This window comes from Idiotropiscis lumnitzeri, unplaced genomic scaffold (genome assembly GCF_059441095.1).
Source record: "Idiotropiscis lumnitzeri isolate Australia: NSW breed Sydney's pygmy pipehorse unplaced genomic scaffold, RoL_Ilum_1.0 HiC_scaffold_270, whole genome shotgun sequence".
Taxonomy (NCBI): Eukaryota; Metazoa; Chordata; class Actinopteri; order Syngnathiformes; family Syngnathidae; genus Idiotropiscis; species Idiotropiscis lumnitzeri.
This window is the reverse complement of record NW_028283808.1, coordinates 102,581-123,000: the sequence shown is the minus strand read 5'-3', so window position 1 is coordinate 123,000 and position 20,420 is coordinate 102,581. Positions and strand designations below refer to the sequence as shown.

The 20,420-nt window shown below is 44.0% G+C and overlaps 1 long non-coding RNA gene across 2 annotated transcripts in view; it reads right to left on the bottom strand.

Annotated features, from left to right (window-relative positions):
* Window positions 1-4,240: 4,240 nt before the first annotated feature.
* Window positions 4,241-20,420, bottom strand: part of LOC148314550 (uncharacterized) — a 52,960-nt gene continuing 36,780 nt past the window's right edge. Inside the window, exons 7-8 of one of the 2 annotated variants that reach the window (XR_015841691.1) lie at window positions 11,341-11,441; window positions 4,241-4,326 (exon numbers count right to left, since the gene is read on the bottom strand). This is a non-coding gene — a long non-coding RNA (uncharacterized LOC148314550). Of the gene's footprint in view, window positions 4,327-11,157; window positions 11,266-11,340; window positions 11,442-20,420 lie in introns of those variants that run through there. The other variant, XR_015841690.1, reaches the window with a different exon arrangement.

Below are 20,420 nucleotides of genomic sequence, written 5' to 3'. Positions count from 1 at the left end.
GTTTTATTGCCGAACAGTGCAATGCCACTCCACAACTTTTCACGAAAAATCACGAATTTCGTATTGTGACATCCTCATGGCCGAAACAGTCATCCGAGCATATATGAGGGCGACCTTGTTGAGTTGCACGGAGAAAAACATCCAAGAAAATAACTTGTATTAGCTTTTACCAGTTGGTGGCGCTACTACTACGATGTAAAATAAGTTGGTAGATGTCTTCAGGGCTGAAGTATCCTCAAATGTGTACAACTTCGAGAAGATAGGATCATCTGAGTCATGTTGCCGGAGCTTTTGTTGCCACAGAGTACAATCGGACTTTTCAGCACCTTAATAGCCACGCCTTTTGCCAAAACGTCACAAAATTCGGCAGAGAGTAAGATCATTGTCTTGAGTCTTTTCTGACTAATTTTCAGTCGGATTCGTCAAAAGGGCACCGTGCAGTACGTGAAAATTAAAATAAAAACAAATTTTTGATTCCACTTGGCGGCACTGTGTGTATAACAAAATAATAACATTAAGATGTCTTCAGGTCGGGACGTTTTATTTACAGGTGAAGGTTTGGATTTTTAGGAGCATGTGCAGGGGAGTTATTAAGCATTCCTTTATTTGTATTAGGTTCATTTTGTCTTCTTATTATTGATATTTGACTGATTCATTAAAAGCAGACAATTATGTTTTAGGTTAATTTTTTACCTGACATGTTTCGGCGAGTCTTTCGCCTTCTTCAGAGTGTCGCATGATGGTGTCTTGAGCTGATGTTCCATGAGGGTGTGACTTACCTGTCAAAAAAATGAAAAAATCAGAGCAGTAAAAGAACAAGCACAACATGAACATTACAAATCAGCAATCACTGACCACTGCAAAAGGGAAAACCACATCATGGACCGGGAGAAGGGCAGGGTCATCCGCACAGAAGAGAACAAACAACAGCGCTGGATCAGAGAGGCCATTGAGATCTGCAAGCGAGGCATAAAAACCATGAACAGAGACAAGGGAGCCTTCATCCTCTCTACCACCTGGACCAGCATCTTGGCGGAGTGAACGGACAGCGGGGGGCGTGACTTGCCTTCATTCTTGTGACAGGTAAGTCACGCCCTCATGGAACATCAGCTGATAAAGACGGGTCACAAGACACCATCATGTGACACTCTGAAGAAGGCGAAAGACTTTCGTATTGTGACATGCTCAAGGTCTAAACACTCATCCGAGCAAATATAAGGTAGATTTTGTTAACCTGCCCGGAGAAAAACATCAACGAAAATAATTTGTATTTGTTTTAACCAGTTGGTGGCGCTACCACTGCGATCAAAAATAAGTTGGCAGCCGTCTTCAGGGCCTGAATATCCTCAAATGTGAAAGATTTCCAGAAGATGGATCATCTGAATCATTTTGCAGGAACTTTTGTTGCCACGGAGAATAATCAGACTCTGCGGCACCGTAATAGCCACGCCCTTTGAAGGAAAGTCATAAAAATAGGGATAGAGTAAGATCAATGTCTTGAGTCTTTTCTAGCCAATTTTCAGTCGGATTCGTTAAAAGGGCACCGTGCAGTACGTCAAAATGTAAAGATTTATATTGATTGGCGCAAGGTGTATAACTGAATATAAACATATAGATGTCTTCAGGTACAGACTCTTTATGTACATGTGAAGTTTTGGATTTTTAGCATCACGTGCAGGAGAGTTATTAAGCATTTTGTCCATTGCGGCGAAGGAAATCTTAAGTGAAAACTTTGAAGCCCCGCCCCCGTCATATAGTATTTCGGAAACAAAAAATTTTAGCCCCAGTGTTTGTCCCAGGTCTTAAGATGCTCCAGACAGAACTTTAAGGCAATCAGATGAAGCCTTTAGGATCAGGGTGCAAAAGAATGACCCCTGTAAACATGCAAAAAAGGGCAAAAGTCGGACTTTCAAAAATTCATAACTCACTTCCTGTTCATATTAGACGTTAAAATATCAAATTTTTCGCCATGCCCGATGAGACTGCCAAGTTTGGTGAGTTTTTGTGCATGTTTCGGGGGTCAAAAATGCGATCGAACAATCGGAAAAATAATAATAATAATAATTTCTACAAAAACAATAGGGACTTCGCAGCGGTCGCTGCTCAGGCCCTAATAATAATAATAATAATAATAATAATAAAAGTAATAATATTTTCTACAAAAACAATAGGGACCTCGCCGCGGTCGCTGCTCGGGCCCCAATAATAATTTCTACACAAAGTCCATTGTGGTGACCCGCCCCCTTTTAAGTAAATTAAAAATGGCCGACTTCCTGTAAAACCTAGCTCATTGCTCCAAGAGACTTTTTTGTAGGTCTTGGTCTTATACATACAGTGAACCCTCGCTACTTCGCGGTTCACCTTTCGCGGGTTCAGTGCTTCGCGGGTCTAAAAAATATTCGGGGGCATTGTAGTTTCGCCGAGCGGCACGACGGGGCGCTGGAGCGGTTAGACGGCCGGCGTGCGCCGAAGAAGAGCGTGGGCGAAGAGGAGAGTGGACGAAGAAGAGCACGTTCCCCCGGACACGATCGGTGGCGACGTTTCGCGCGGTTCGGACCGTACCAGAGCTCCGGCCAGCGTGCGTGGCAGTTAAGCCGTAGAGGAGCACCTTTCCCGGGCACGGGCGGTGCCAAGCGGCCCCTAAGTTTAACCGAATGGAAGCTCCGGAGGAGGAGGGCATGCTCGCGTCACAGTAAGCCGAAGAGGAGCACCTTCCCCGGGCACGGGCGGTTCCAAGCGGCCCCTAAGTTTAACCGAATGGAAGCTCCGCAGGAGGAGGGCATGCTCGCGTCACAGTAAGCCGAAGAGGAGCACCTTCCCCGGGCACGGGCGGTGCCAAGCGGCCCCTAAGTTTAACCGAATGGAAGCTCCGGGGGAGGAGGGCGGGCGTGTGTCACAGTGAAGCCGAATTGGAGCACCTCTTCTGCCCGGGCACGAGCGGAGCGCGAGGCTGTCAGTTATGAATGAATAAATGAATGAATAAATAAAGAATGCCACCTTTCATTTCACAGGGCACACCGGACGGCGTACCAGCAGGTAAAAGTCGGAGTAATTAAATAAATACAAAAAGAATGGTTGGGGAATAAAAAAATAATAAGTTTTAATAATAATTTGTTTTTTTTGTTATAACATGAATTTCACTCTCTGTCTCTCTCTCTCCCCCCGTATATATATATATATATATATATATATATATATATATATATATATATATATATATTTATATATTTATTATATATATTGTATATTTTTTTTAAGCATTTTTGAAGGTGCGCCGCTACTTCGCGGATTTTCAGTTTTTGCGGGTGGTCTCGGTCCCCATTAACCGCGATAACCGAGGGTTCACTGTACTCCATAAAATTTACAAAAAGCGAGGTGAAACACTCAACCAGGGCTGCTTTTTTGAACATTTCTCGAGGGCCATGGCGAGCCATTTCAAAAAAGCTGCACAACTAACGTATAAAATATTGATAAATTTGCTCGGCCTGATGTGTGTGTAAAGTTTCACGAGTTGTCGTTCATATTTAGAACCTCATAATCAGCTTTGTTTTATTGCCGAACAGTGCAATGCCACTCCCACAACTTTTCATGAAAAAGGACGAATTTCGTATTGGGACATCCTCATGGCCGAAACAGTCATCCGAGCATATATGAGGGCGACCTTGTTGAGTTGCACGGAGAAAAACATCCAAGAAAATAACTTGTATTAGCTTTTACCAGTTGGTGGCGCTACTACTACGATGAAAAATAAGTTGGTAGATGTCTTCAGGGCTTAAGTATCCTCAAATGTGTGCAACTTCGAGAAGATAGGATCACCTGAGTCATGTTGCTGGAGCTTTTGTTGCCACAGAGTACAATCGGACTTTTCAGCACCGTAATAGCCACGCCTTTTGCCAAAACGTCACAAAATTCGGCAGAGAGTAAGATCATTGTCTTGAGTCTTTTCTGACTAATTTTCAGTCGGATTCGTCGAAAGGGCACCGTGCAGTACGTGAAAATTAAAATAAAAACAAATTTTTGATTCCACTTGGCGGCACTGTGTGTATAACAAAATAATAACATTAAGATGTCTTCAGGTCGGGACGTTTTATTTACAGGTGAAGGTTTGGATTTTTAGGAGCATGTGCAGGGGAGTTATTAAGCATTCATTTATTTGTATTAGGTTCATTTTGTCTTCTTATTATTGATATTTGACTGATTCATTAAAAGCAGACAATTATGTTTTAGGTTAATTTTTTCACTGACATGTTTCGGCGAGTCTTTCGCCTTCTTCAGAGTGTCGCATGATGGTGTCTTGAGCTGATGTTCCATGAGGGTGTGACTTACCTGTCAAAAAAATGAAAAAAATCAGAGCAGTAAAAGAACAAGCACAACATGAACATTACAAATCAGCAATCACTGACCACTGCAAAAGGGAAAACCACATCATGGACCGGGAGAAGGGCAGGGTCATCCGCACAGAAGAGAACAAACAACAGCGCTGGATCAGAGAGGCCATTGAGATCTGCAAGCGAGGCATAAAAACCATGAACAGAGACAAGGGAGCCTTCATCCTCTCTACCACCTGGACCAGCATCTTGGCGGAGTGAACGGACAGCGGGGGGCGTGACTTGCCTTCATTCTCGTGACAGGTAAGTCACGCCCTCATGGAACATCAGCTGATAAAGACGGGTCACAAGACACCATCATGTGAAACTCTGAAGAAGGCGAAAGACTTTCGTATTGTGACATCCTCAAGGCCTAAACACTCATCCGAGCAAATATAAGGTAGATTTTGTTAACCTGCCCGGAGAAAAACATCAACGAAAATAATTTGTATTTGTTTTAACCAGTTGGTGGCGCTACCACTGCGATCAAAAATAAGTTGGCAGCCGTCTTCAGGGCCTGAATATCCTCAAATGTGAAAAATTTCGAGAAGATGGATCATCTGAATCATTTTGCAGGAACTTTTGTTGCCACGGAGAATAATCAGACTCTGCGGCACCGTAATAGCCACGCCCTTCGAAGGAAAGTCACAAAAATAGGGATAGAGTAAGATCAATGTCTTGAGTCTTTTCTAGCCAATTTTCAATCAGATTCGTTAAAAGGGCACCGTGCAGTACGTCAAAATGTAAAAAATGATATTGATTGGCGCAAGGTGTATAACTGAATATAAACATATAGATGTCTTCAGGTACCGACTCTTTATGTACATGTGAAGTTTTGGATTTTTAGCAGCACGTGCAGGAGAGTTATTAAGCATTTTGTCCATTGCGGCGAAGGAAATCTTAAGTGAAAACTTTGAAGCCCCGCCCCCGTCATATAGTATTTCGGAAACAAAAATTTTTAGCCCCAGTGTTTGTCCCAGGTCTTAAGATGCTCCAGACAGAATTTTAAGGCAATCAGATGAAGCCTTTAGGATCAGGGTGCAAAAGAATGACCCCTGTAAACATGCAAAAAAGGGCAAAAATCGGACTTTCAAAAATTCATAACTCACTTCCTGTTCATATTAGACGTTAAAATATCAAATTTTTCGCCATGCCCGATGAGACTGCCAAGTTTGGTGAGTTTTTGTGCATGTTTCGGGGGTCAAAAATGCGATCGAACAATCGGAAAAATAATAATAATAATAATTTCTACAAAAACAATAGGGACCTCGCCGCGGTCGCTGCTCAGGCCCCAATAATAATTTCTACACAAAGTCCATTGTGGTGACCCGCCCCCTTTTAAGTAAATTCAAAATGGCCGACTTCCTGTAAAACCTAGCTCATTGCTCCAAGAGACTTTTTTGTAGGTCTTGGTCTTATACATACAGTGAACCCTCGCTACTTCGCGGTTCACCTTTCGCGGGTTCAGTGCTTCGCGGGTCTAAAAAATATTCGGGGGCATTGTAGTTTCGCCGAGCGGCACGACGGGGCGCTGGAGCAGTTAGACGGCCGGCGTGCGCCGAAGAAGAGCGTGGGCGAAGAGGAGAGTGGACGAAGAGAGCACGTTCCCCCGGACACGATCGGTGGCGACGTTTCGCGCGGTTCGGACCGTACCAGAGCTCCGGCCGGCGTGCGTGGCAGTTAAGCCGTAGAGGAGCACCTTTCCCGGGCACGGGCGGTGCCAAGCGGCCCCTAAGTTTAACCGAATGGAAGCTCCGGAGGAGGAGGGCATGCTCGCGTCACAGTAAGCCGAAGAGGAGCACCTTCCCCGGGCACGGGCGGTTCCAAGCGGCCCCTAAGTTTAACCGAATGGAAGCTCCGCAGGAGGAGGGCATGCTCGCGTCACAGTAAGCCGAAGAGGAGCACCTTCCCCGGGCACGGGCGGTGCCAAGCGGCCCCTAAGTTTAACCGAATGGAAGCTCCGGGGGAGGAGGGCGGGCGTGTGTCACAGTGAAGCCGAATTGGAGCACCTCTTCTGCCCGGGCACGAGCGGAGCGCGAGGCTGTCAGTTATGAATGAATAAATGAATGAATAAATAAAGAATGCCACCTTTCATTTCACAGGGCACACCGGACGGCGTACCAGCAGGTAAAAGTCGGAGTAATTAAATAAATACAAAAAGAATGGTTGGGGAATAAAAAAATAATAAGTTTTAATAATAATTTGTTTTTTTTGTTATAACATGAATTTCACTCTCTGTCTCTCTCTCTCCCCCCGTATATATATATATATATATATATATATATATATATATATATATATATATATATTTATATATTTATTATATATATTGTATATTTTTTTTAAGCATTTTTGAAGGTGCGCCGCTACTTCGCGGATTTTCAGTTTTTGCGGGTGGTCTCGGTCCCCATTAACCGCGATAACCGAGGGTTCACTGTACTCCGTAAAATTTACAAAAAGCGAGGTGAAACACTCAACCAGGGCTGCTTTTTTGAACATTTCTCGAGGGCCATGGCGAGCCATTTCAAAAAAGCTGCACAACTAACGTATAAAATATTGATAAATTTGCTCGGCCTGATGTGTGTGTAAAGTTTCACGAGTTGTCGTTCATATTTAGAACCTCATAATCAGCTTTGTTTTATTGCCGAACAGTGCAATGCCACTCCCACAACTTTTCATGAAAAAGGACGAATTTCGTATTGTGACATCCTCATGGCCGAAACAGTCATCCGAGCATATATGAGGGCGACCTTGTTGAGTTGCACGGAGAAAAACATCCAAGAAAATAACTTGTATTAGCTTTTACCAGTTGGTGGCGCTACTACTACGATGAAAAATAAGTTGGTAGATGTCTTCAGGGCTTAAGTATCCTCAAATGTGTGCAACTTCGAGAAGATAGGATCACCTGAGTCATGTTGCTGGAGCTTTTGTTGCCACAGAGTACAATCGGACTTTTCAGCACCGTAATAGCCACGCCTTTTGCCAAAACGTCACAAAATTCGGCAGAGAGTAAGATCATTGTCTTGAGTCTTTTCTGACTAATTTTCAGTCGGATTCGTCGAAAGGGCACCGTGCAGTACGTGAAAATTAAAATAAAAACAAATTTTTGATTCCACTTGGCGGCACTGTGTGTATAACAAAATAATAACATTAAGATGTCTTCAGGTCGGGACGTTTTATTTACAGGTGAAGGTTTGGATTTTTAGGAGCATGTGCAGGGGAGTTATTAAGCATTCATTTATTTGTATTAGGTTCATTTTGTCTTCTTATTATTGATATTTGACTGATTCATTAAAAGCAGACAATTATGTTTTAGGTTAATTTTTTACCTGACATGTTTCGGCGAGTCTTTCGCCTTCTTCAGAGTGTCGCATGATGGTGTCTTGAGACCCGTCTTTATCAGCTGATGTTCCATGAGGGTGTGACTTACCTGTCAAAAAAATGAAAAATCAGAGCAGTAAAAGAACAAGCACAACATGAACATTACAAATCAGCAATCACTGACCACTGCAAAAGGGAAAACCACATCATGGACCGGGAGAAGGGCAGGGTCATCCGCACCGAAGAGAACAAACAACAGCGCTGGATCAGAGAGGCCATTGAGATCTGCAAGCGAGGCATAAAAACCATGAACAGAGACAAGGGAGCCTTCATCCTCTCTACCACCTGGAGCAGCATTTTGGCGGAGTGAACGGACAGCGGGGGGCGTGACTTGCCTTCATTCTTGTGACAGGTAAGTCACGCCCTCATGGAACATCAGCTGATAAAGACGGGCCACAAGACACCATCATGTGACACTCTGAAGAAGGCGAAAGACTTTCGTATTGTGACATCCTCAAGGCCTAAACACTCATCCGAGCAAATGTAAGGTAGATTTTGTTAACCTGCCCGGAGAAAAAAATCAACGAAAATAATTTGTATTTGTTTTAACCAGTTGGTGGCGCTACCACTGCGATCAAAAATAAGTTGGCAGCCGTCTTCAGGGCCTGAATATCCTCAAATGTGAAAAATTTCGAGAAGATGGATCATCTGAATCATTTTGCAGGAACTTTTGTTGCCACGGAGAATAATCAGACTCTGCGGCACCGTAATAGCCACGCCCTTCGAAGGAAAGTCACAAAAATAGGGATAGAGTAAGATCAATGTCTTGAGTCTTTTCTAGCCAATTTTCAATCAGATTCGTTAAAAGGGCACCGTGCAGTACGTCAAAATGTAAAAAATGATATTGATTGGCGCAAGGTGTATAACTGAATATAAACATATAGATGTCTTCAGGTACCGACTCTTTATGTACATGTGAAGTTTTGGATTTTTAGCAGCACGTGCAGGAGAGTTATTAAGCATTTTGTCCATTGCGGCGAAGGAAATCTTAAGTGAAAACTTTGAAGCCCCGCCCCCGTCATATAGTATTTCGGAAACAAAAATTTTTAGCCCCAGTGTTTGTCCCAGGTCTTAAGATGCTCCAGACAGAATTTTAAGGCAATCAGATGAAGCCTTTAGGATCAGGGTGCAAAAGAATGACCCCTGTAAACATGCAAAAAAGGGCAAAAATCGGACTTTCAAAAATTCATAACTCACTTCCTGTTCATATTAGACGTTAAAATATCAAATTTTTCGCCATGCCCGATGAGACTGCCAAGTTTGGTGAGTTTTTGTGCATGTTTCGGGGGTCAAAAATGCGATCGAACAATCGGAAAAATAATAATAATAATAATTTCTACAAAAACAATAGGGACCTCGCCGCGGTCGCTGCTCGGGCCCCAATAATAATTTCTACACAAAGTCCATTGTGGTGACCCGCCCCCTTTTAAGTAAATTCAAAATGGCCGACTTCCTGTAAAACCTAGCTCATTGCTCCAAGAGACTTTTTTGTAGGTCTTGGTCTTATACATACAGTGAACCCTCGCTACTTCGCGGTTCACCTTTCGCAGGTTCAGTGCTTCGCGGGTCTAAAAAATATTCGGGGGCATTGTAGTTTCGCCGAGCGGCACGACGGGGCGCTGGAGCGGTTAGACGGCCGGCGTGCGCCGAAGAAGAGCGTGGGCGAAGAGGAGAGTGGACGAAGAAGAGCACGTTCCCCCGGACACGATCGGTGGCGACGTTTCGCGCGGTTCGGACCGTACCAGAGCTCCGGCCAGCGTGCGTGGCAGTTAAGCCGTAGAGGAGCACCTTCCCCGGGCACGGGCGGTGCCAAGCGGCCCCTAAGTTTAACCGAATGGAAGCTCCGGAGGAGGAGGGCATGCTCGCGTCACAGTAAGCCGAAGAGGAGCACCTTCCCCGGGCACGGGCGGTTCCAAGCGGCCCCTAAGTTTAACCGAATGGAAGCTCCGGAGGAGGAGGGCATGCTCGCGTCACAGTAAGCCGAAGAGGAGCACCTACCCCGGGCACGGGCGGTGCCAAGCGGCCCCTAAGTTTAACCGAATGGAAGCTCCGGACGGAGGAGGACGGGCGTGTGTCACAGTTAAGCCAAATTGGAGCACCTCTTCTGCCCGGGCACGAGCGGAGCGCGAGGCTGTCAGTTATGAATGAATAAATGAATAAATAAATAAAGAATGCCACCTTTCATTTCACAGGGCACACCGGACGGCGTACCAGCAGGTAAAAGTCGGAGTAATTAAATAAATACAAAAAGAATGGCTGGGGAATAAAAAAATAATACGTTTTAATAATAATTTGGTTTTTTTGTTATAACATGAATTTCACTCTCTCTCTCCCCGTATATATATATATATATATATATATATATATATATATATATATATATATATATATATATTTATATATTTATGATATATATTGTATATTTTTTTTAAGCATTTTTGAAGGTGCGCCGCTACTTCGCGGATTTTCAGTTTTCGCGGGTGGTCTCGGTCCCCATTAACCGCGATAACCGAGGGTTCACTGTACTCCATAAAATTTACAAAAAGCGAGGTGAAACACTCAACCAGAGCTGCTTTTTTTTAACATTTCTCGAGGGCCATGGCGAGCCATTTCAAAAAAGCTGCACAACTAACGTATAAAATATTGATAAATTTGCTCGGCCTGATGTGTGTGTAAAGTTTTACGAGTTGTCGTTCATATTTAGAACCTCATAATCAGCTTTATTTTATTGCCGAACAGTGCAATGCCACTCCCACAACTTTTCACGAAAAATCACGAATTTCGTATTGTGACATCCTCATGGCCGAAACAGTCATCCGAGCATATATGAGGGCGACCTTGTTGAGTTGCACGGAGAAAAACATCCAAGAAAATAACTTGTATTAGCTTTTACCAGTTGGTGGCGCTACTACTACGATGTAAAATAAGTTGGTAGATGTCTTCAGGGCTGAAGTATCCTCAAATGTGTACAACTTCGAGAAGATAGGATCATCTGAGTCATGTTGCCGGAGCTTTTGTTGCCACAGAGTACAATCGGACTTTTCAGCACCTTAATAGCCACGCCTTTTGCCAAAACGTCACAAAATTCGGCAGAGAGTAAGATCATTGTCTTGAGTCTTTTCTGACTAATTTTCAGTCGGATTCGTCAAAAGGGCACCGTGCAGTATGTGAAAATTTAAATAAAAACAAATTTTTGATTCCACTTGGCGGCACTGTGTGTATAACAAAATAATAACATTAAGATGTCTTCAGGTCGGGACGTTTTATTTACAGGTGAAGGTTTGGATTTTTAGGAGCATGTGCAGGGGAGTTATTAAGCATTCATTTATTTGTATTAGGTTCATTTTGTCTTCTTATTATTGATATTTGACTGATTCATTAAAAGCAGACAATTATGTTTTAGGTTAATTTTTTATCTGACATGTTTCGGCGAGTCTTTCGCCTTCTTCAGAGTGTCGCATGATGGTGTCTTGAGACCCGTCTTTATCAGCTGATGTTCCATGAGGGTGTGACTTACCTGTCAAAAAAATGAAAAATCAGAGCAGTAAAAGAACAAGCACAACATGAACATTACAAATCAGCAATCACTGACCACTGCAAAAGGGAAAACCACATCATGGACCGGGAGGAGGGCAGGGTCATCCGCACCGAAGAGAACAAACAACAGCGCTGGATCAGAGAGGCCATTGAGATCTGCAAGCGAGGCATAAAAACCATGAACAGAGACAAGGGAGCCTTCATCCTCTCTACCACCTGGAGCAGCATTTTGGCGGAGTGAACGGACAGCGGGGGGCGTGACTTGCCTTCATTCTTGTGACAGGCAAGTCACGCCCTCATGGAACATCAGCTGATAAAGACGGGCCACAAGACACCATCATGTGACACTCTGAAGAAGGCGAAAGACTTTCGTATTGTGACATCCTCAAGGCCTAAACACTCATCCGAGCAAATGTAAGGTAGATTTTGTTAACCTGCCCGGAGAAAAAAATCAATGAAAATGATTTGTATTTGTTTTAACCAGTTGGTGGCGCTACCACTGCGATCAAAAATAAGTTGGCAGCCGTCTTCAGGGCCTGAATATCCTCAAATGTGAAAAATTTCGAGAAGATGGATCATCTGAATCATTTTGCAGGAACTTTTGTTGCCACGGAGAATAATCAGACTCTGCGGCACCGTAATAGCCACGCCCTTCGAAGGAAAGTCACAAAAATAGGGATAGAGTAAGATCAATGTCTTGAGTCTTTTCTAGCCAATTTTCAATCAGATTCGTTAAAAGGGCACCGTGCAGTACGTCAAAATGTAAAAAATGATATTGATTGGCGCAAGGTGTATAACTGAATATAAACATATAGATGTCTTCAGGTACAGACTCTTTATGTACATGTGAAGTTTTGGATTTTTAGCAGCATGTGCAGGAGAGTTATTAAGCATTTTGTCCATTGCGGCGAAGGAAATCTTAAGTGAAAACTTTGATGCCCCGCCCCCGTCATATAGTATTTCGGAAACAAAAAATTTTAGCCCCAGTGTTTGTGCCAGGTCTTCAGATGCTACAGACAGAATTTTAAGGCAATCAGATGAAGCCTTTAGGATCAGGGTGCAAAAGAATGACCCCTGTAAACATGCAAAAAAGGGCAAAAGTCGGACTTTCAAAAATTCATAACTCACTTCCTGTTCATATTAGACGTTAAAATATCAAATTTTTCGCCATGCCCGATGAGACTGCCAAGTTTGGTGAGTTTTTGTGCATGTTTCAGGGGTCAAAAATGCGATCGAACAATCGGAAAAATAATAATAATAATAATTTCAACAAAAACAATAGGGACTTCGCAGCGGTCGCTGCTCAGGCCCTAATAATAATAATAATAATAATAATAAAAGTAATAATATTTTCTACAAAAACAATAGGGACCTCGCCACGGTCGCTGCTCGGGCCCCAATAATAATTTCTACACAAAGTCCATTGTGGTGACCCGCCCCCTTTTAAGTAAATTCAAAATGGCCGACTTCCTGTAAAACCTAGCTCATTGCTCCAAGAGACTTTTTTGTAGGTCTTGGTCTTATACATACAGTGAACCCTCGCTACTTCGCGGTTCACCTTTCGCGGGTTCAGTGCTTCGCGGGTCTAAAAAATATTCGGGGGCATTGTAGTTTCGCCGAGCGGCACGACGGGGCGCTGGAGCGGTTAGACGGCCGGCGTGCGCCGAAGAAGAGCGTGGGCGAAGAGGAGAGTGGACGAAGAAGAGCACGTTCCCCCGGACACGATCGGTGGCGACGTTTCGCGCGGTTCGGACCGTACCAGAGCTCCGGCCAGCGTGCGTGGCAGTTAAGCCGTAGAGGAGCACCTTCCCCGGGCACGGGCAGTGCCAAGCGGCCCCTAAGTTTAACCGAATGGAAGCTCCGGAGGAGGAGGGCATGCTCGCGTCACAGTAAGCCGAAGAGGAGCACCTTCCCCGGGCACGGGCGGTTCCAAGCGGCCCCTAAGTTTAACCGAATGGAAGCTCCGGAGGAGGAGGGCATGCTCGCGTCACAGTAAGCCGAAGAGGAGCACCTTCCCCGGGCACGGGCGGTGCCAAGCGGCCCCTAAGTTTAACCGAATGGAAGCTCCGGGGGAGGAGGACGGGCGTGTGTCACAGTTAAGCCAAATTGGAGCACCTCTTCTGCCCGGGCACGAGCGGAGCGCGAGGCTGTCAGTTATGAATGAATAAATGAATAAATAAATAAAGAATGCCACCTTTCATTTCACAGGGCACACCGGACGGCGTACCAGCAGGTAAAAGTCGGAGTAATTAAATAAATACAAAAAGAATGGCTGGGGAATAAAAAAATAATACGTTTTAATAATAATTTGTTTTTTTTGTTATAACATGAATTTCACTCTCTCTCTCCCCGTATATATATATATATATATATATATATATATATATATATTATATATTTATTATATATATTGTATTTTTTTTTTAAGCATTTTTGAAGGTGCGCCGCTACTTCGCGGATTTTCAGTTTTCGCGGGTGGTCTCGGTCCCCATTAACCGCGATAACCGAGGGTTCACTGTACTCCATAAAATTTACAAAAAGCGAGGTGAAACACTCAACCAGAGCTGCTTTTTTTTAACATTTCTCGAGGGCCATGGCGAGCCATTTCAAAAAAGCTGCACAACTAACGTATAAAATATTGATAAATTTGCTCGGCCTGATGTGTGTGTAAAGTTTTACGAGTTGTCGTTCATATTTAGAACCTCATAATCAGCTTTGTTTTATTGCTGAACAGTGCAATGCCACTCCCACAACTTTTCACGAAAAATCACGAATTTCGTATTGTGACATCCTCATGGCCGAAACAGTCATCCGAGCATATATGAGGGCGACCTTGTTGAGTTGCACGGAGAAAAACATCCAAGAAAATAACTTGTATTAGCTTTTACCAGTTGGTGGCGCTACTACTACGATGTAAAATAAGTTGGTAGATGTCTTCAGGGCTGAAGTATCCTCAAATGTGTACAACTTCGAGAAGATAGGATCATCTGAGTCATGTTGCCGGAGCTTTTGTTGCCACAGAGTACAATCGGACTTTTCAGCACCTTAATAGCCACGCCTTTTGCCAAAACGTCACAAAATTCGGCAGAGAGTAAGATCATTGTCTTAAGTCTTTTCTGACTAATTTTCAGTCGGATTCGTCAAAAGGGCACCATGCAGTACGTGAAAATTAAAATAAAAACAAATTTTTGATTCCACTTGGCGGCACTGTGTGTATAACAAAATAATAACATTAAGATGTCTTCAGGTCGGGACGTTTTATTTACAGGTGAAGGTTTGGATTTTTAGGAGCATGTGCAGGGGAGTTATTAAGCATTCATTTATTTGTATTAGGTTCATTTTGTCTTCTTATTATTGATATTTGACTGATTCATTAAAAGCAGACAATTATGTTTTAGGTTAATTTTTTACCTGACATGTTTCGGCGAGTCTTTCGCCTTCTTCAGAGTGTCGCATGATGGTGTCTTGAGCTGATGTTCCATGAGGGTGTGACTTACCTGTCAAAAAAATGAAAAAATCAGAGCAGTAAAAGAACAAGCACAACATGAACATTACAAATCAGCAATCACTGACCACTGCAAAAGGGAAAACCACATCATGGACCGGGAGAAGGGCAGGGTCATCCGCACAGAAGAGAACAAACAACAGCGCTGGATCAGAGAGGCCATTGAGATCTGCAAGCGAGGCATAAAAACCATGAACAGAGACAAGGGAGCCTTCATCCTCTCTACCACCTGGACCAGCATCTTGGCGGAGTGAACGGACAGCGGGGGGCGTGACTTGCCTTCATTCTTGTGACAGGTAAGTCACGCCCTCATGGAACATCAGCTGATAAAGACGGGTCACAAGACACCATCATGTGACACTCTGAAGAAGGCGAAAGACTTTCGTATTGTGACATGCTCAAGGCCTAAACACTCATCCGAGCAAATATAAGGTAGATTTTGTTAACCTGCCCGGAGAAAAACATCAACGAAAATAATTTGTATTTGTTTTAACCAGTTGGTGGCGCTACCACTGCGATCAAAAATAAGTTGGCAGCCGTCTTCAGGGCCTGAATATCCTCAAATGTGAAAGATTTCCAGAAGATGGATCATCTGAATCATTTTGCAGGAACTTTTGTTGCCACGGAGAATAATCAGACTCTGCGGCACCGTAATAGCCACGCCCTTTGAAGGAAAGTCATAAAAATAGGGATAGAGTAAGATCAATGTCTTGAGTCTTTTCTAGCCAATTTTCAGTCGGATTCGTTAAAAGGGCACCGTGCAGTACGTCAAAATGTAAACATTTATATTGATTGGCGCAAGGTGTATAACTGAATATAAACATATAGATGTCTTCAGGTACCGACTCTTTATGTACATGTGAAGTTTTGGATTTTTAGCAGCACGGGCAGGAGAGTTATTAAGCATTTTGTCCATTGCGGCGAAGGAAATCTTAAGTGAAAACTTTGAAGCCCCGCCCCCGTCATATAGTATTTCGGAAACAAAAAATTTTAGCCCCAGTGTTTGTCCCAGGTCTTAAGATGCTCCAGACAGAACTTTAAGGCAATCAGATGAAGCCTTTAGGATCAGGGTGCAAAAGAATGACCCCTGTAAACATGCAAAAAAGGGCAAAAGTCGGACTTTCAAAAATTCATAACTCACTTCCTGTTCATATTAGACGTTAAAAAATATCAAATTTTTCGCCATGCCCGATGAGACTGCCAAGTTTGGTGAGTTTTTGTGCATGTTTCGGGGGTCAAAAATGCGATCGAACAATCGGAAAAATAATAATAATAATAATTTCTACAAAAACAATAGGGACTTCGCAGCGGTCGCTGCTCAGGCCCTAATAATAATAATAATAATAATAATAATAATAATAAAAGTAATAATATTTTCTACAAAAACAATAGGGACCTCGCCGCGGTCGCTGCTCGGGCCCCAATAATAATTTCTACACAAAGTCCATTGTGGAGACCCGCCCCCTTTTAAGTAAATTCAAAATGGCCGACTTCCTGTAAAACCTAGCTCATTGCTCCAAGAGACTTTTTTGTAGGTCTTGGTCTTATACATACAGTGAACCCTCGCTACTTCGAGGTTCACCTTTCGCGGGTTCAGTGCTTCGCGGGTCTAAAAAATATTCGGGGGCATTGTAGTTTCGCCGAGCGGCACGACGGGGCGCTGGAGCGGTTAGACGGCCGGCGTGCGCCGAAGAAGAGCGTGGGCGAAGAGGAGAGTGGACGAAGAAGAGCACGTTCCCCCGGACACGATCGGTGGCGACGTTTCGCGCGGTTCGGACCGTACCAGAGCTCCGGCCGGCGTGCGTGGCAGTTAAGCCGTAGAGGAGCACCTTCCCCGGGCACGGGCGGTTCCAAGCGGCCCCTGAGTTTAACCGAATGGAAGCTCCGGAGGAGGAGGGCATGCTCGCGTCACAGTAAGCCGAAGAGGAGCACCTTCCCCGGGCACGGGCGGTTCCAAGCGGCCCCTAAGTTTAACCGAATGGAAGCTCCGGAGGAGGAGGGCATGCTCGCGTCACAGTAAGCCGAAGAGGAGCACCTTCCCCGGGCACGGGCGGTGCCAAGCGGCCCCTAAGTTTAACCGAATGGAAGCTCCGGGGGAGGAGGGCGGGCGTGTGTCACAGTTAAGCCGAATTGGAGCACCTCTTCTGCCGGGCACAAGCGGAGCGCGAGGCTGTCAGTTATGAATGAATAAATGAATAAATAAATAAAGAATGCCACCTTTCATTTCACAGGGCACACCGGACGGCGTACCAGCAGGTAAAAGTCGGAGTAATTAAATAAATACAAAAAGAATGGTTGGGGAATAAAAAAATAATAAGTTTTAATAATAATTTGTTTTTTTTGTTATAACATGAATTTCACTCTCTCTCTCTCTCTCTCCCCCCGTATATATATATATATATATATATATATATATATATATATATATATATATATTTATATATTTATTATATATTTTTTTTAAGCATTTTTGAAGGTGCGCCGCTACTTTGCGGATTTTCAGTTTTCGCGGGTGGTCTCGGTCCCCATTAACCGCGATAACCGAGGGTTCACTGTACTCCATAAAATTTACAAAAAGCGAGGTGAAACACTCAACCAGGGCTGCTTTTTTGAACATTTCTCGAGGGCCATGGCGAGCCATTTCAAAAAAGCTGCACAACTAACGTATAAAATATTGATAAATTTGCTCGGCCTGATGTGTGTGTAAAGTTTCACGAGTTGTCGTTCATATTTAGAACCTCATAATCAGCTTTGTTTTATTGCCGAACAGTGCAATGCCACTCCCACAACTTTTCATGAAAAAGGACGAATTTCGTATTGTGACATCCTCATGGCCGAAACAGTCATCCGAGCATATATGAGGGCGACCTTGTTGAGTTGCACGGAGAAAAACATCCAAGAAAATAACTTGTATTAGCTTTTACCAGTTGGGGGCGCTACTACTACGATGAAAAATAAGTTGGTAGATGTCTTCAGGGCTGAAGTATCCTCAAATGTGTGCAACTTCGAGAAGATAGGATCATCTGAGTCATGTTGCTGGAGCTTTTGTTGCCACAGAGTACAATCGGACTTTTCAGCACCGTAATAGCCACGCCTTTTGCCAAAACGTCACAAAATTCGGCAGAGAGTAAGATCATTGTCTTGAGTCTTTTCTGACTAATTTTCAGTCGGATTCGTCGAAAGGGCACCGTGCAGTACGTGACAATTAAAATAAAAACAAATTTTTGATTCCACTTGGCGGCACTGTGTGTATAACAAAATAATAACATTAAGATGTCTTCAGGTCGGGACGTTTTATTTACAGGTGAAGGTTTGGATTTTTAGGAGCATGTGCAGGGGAGTTATTAAGCATTCATTTATTTGTATTAGGTTCATTTTGTCTTCTTATTATTGATATTTGACTGATTCATTAAAAGCAGACAATTATGTTTTAGGTTAATTTTTTACCTGACATGTTTCGGCGAGTCTTTCGCCTACTTCAGAGTGTCGCATGATGGTGTCTTGAGCTGATGTTCCATGAGGGTGTGACTTACCTGTCAAAAAAATGAAAAAAATCAGAGCAGTAAAAGAACAAGCACAACATGAACATTACAAATCAGCAATCACTGACCACTGCAAAAGGGAAAACCACATCATGGACCGGGAGAAGGGCAGGGTCATCCGCACAGAAGAGAACAAACAACAGCGCTGGATCAGAGAGGCCATTGAGATCTGCAAGCGAGGCATAAAAACCATGAACAGAGACAAGGGAGCCTTCATCCTCTCTACCACCTGGACCAGCATCTTGGCGGAGTGAACGGACAGCGGGGGGCGTGACTTGCCTTCATTCTTGTGACAGGTAAGTCACGCCCTCATGGAACATCAGCTGATAAAGGCGGGTCACAAGACACATCATGTGACACTCTGAAGAAGGCGAAAGACTTTCGTATTGTGACATGCTCAAGGCCTAAACACTCATCCGAGCAAATATAAGGTAGATTTTGTTAACATGCCCGGAGAAAAACATCAACGAAAATAATTTATATTTGTTTTAACCAGTTGGTGGCGCTACCACTGCGATCAAAAATAAGTTGGCAGCCGTCTTCAGGGCCTGAATATCCTCAAATGTGAAAAATTTCGAGAAGATGGATCATCTGAATCATTTTGCAGGAACTTTTGTTGCCACGGAGAATAATCAGACTCTGCGGCACCGTAATAGCCACGCCCTTCGAAGGAAAGTCACAAAAATAGGGATAGAGTAAGATCAATGTCTTGAGTCTTTTCTAGCCAATTTTCAATCAGATTCGTTAAAAGGGCACCGTGCAGTACGTCAAAATGTAAAAAATGATATTGATTGGCGCAAGGTGTATAACTGAATATAAACATATAGATGTCTTCAGGTACAGACTCTTTATGTACATGTGAAGTTTTGGATTTTTAGCAGCATGTGCAGGAGAGTTATTAAGCATTTTGTCCATTGCGGCGAAGGAAATCTTAAGTGAAAACTTTGATGCCCCGCCCCCGTCATATAGTATTTCGGAAACAAACATTTTTAGCCCCAGTGTTTGTGCCAGGTCTTCAGATGCTACAGACAGAATTTTAAGGCAATCAGATGAAGCCTTTAGGATCAGGGTGCAAAAGAATGACCCCTGTAAACATGCAAAAAAGGGCAAAAGTCGGACTTTCAAAAATTCATAACTCACTTCCTGTTCATATTAGACGTTAAAATATCAAATTTTTCGCCATGCCCGATGAGACTGCCAGGTTTGGTGAGTTTTTGTGCATGTTTCGGGGGTCAAAAATGCGATCGAACAATCGGAAAAATAATAATAATAATTTCTACAAAAACAATAGGGACTTCGCAGCGGTCGCTGCTCAGGCCCTAATAATAATAATAATAATAATAATAAAAGTAATAATACTTTCTACAAAAACAATAGGGACCTCGCCGCGGTCGCTGCTCGGGCCCCAATAATAATTTCTACACAAAGTCCATTGTGGTGACCCGCCCCCTTTTAAGTAAATTCAAAATGGCCGACTTCCTGTAAAACCTAGCTCATTGCTCCAAGAGACTTTTTTGTAGGTCTTGGTCTTATACATACAGTGAACCCTCGCTACTTCGCGGTTCACCTTTCGCAGGTTCAGTGCTTCGCGGGTCTAAAAAATATTCGGGGGCATTGTAGTTTCGCCGAGCGGCACGACGGGGCGCTGGAGCGGTTAGACGGCCGGCGTGCGCCGAAGAAGAGCGTGGGCGAAGAGGAGAGTGGACGAAGAAGAGCACGTTCCCCCGGACACGATCGGTGGCGACGTTTCGCGCGGTTCGGACCGTACCAGAGCTCCGGCCAGCGTGCGTGGCAGTTAAGCCGTAGAGGAGCACCTTCCCCGGGCACGGGCGGTGCCAAGCGGCCCCTAAGTTTAACCGAATGGAAGCTCCGGAGGAGGAGGGCATGCTCGCGTCACAGTAAGCCGAAGAGGAGCACCTTCCCCGGGCACGGGCGGTTCCAAGCGGCCCCTAAGTTTAACCGAATGGAAGCTCCGGAGGAGGAGGGCATGCTCGCGTCACAGTAAGCCGAAGAGGAGCACCTACCCCGGGCACGGGCGGTGCCAAGCGGCCCCTAAGTTTAACCGAATGGAAGCTCCGGACGGAGGAG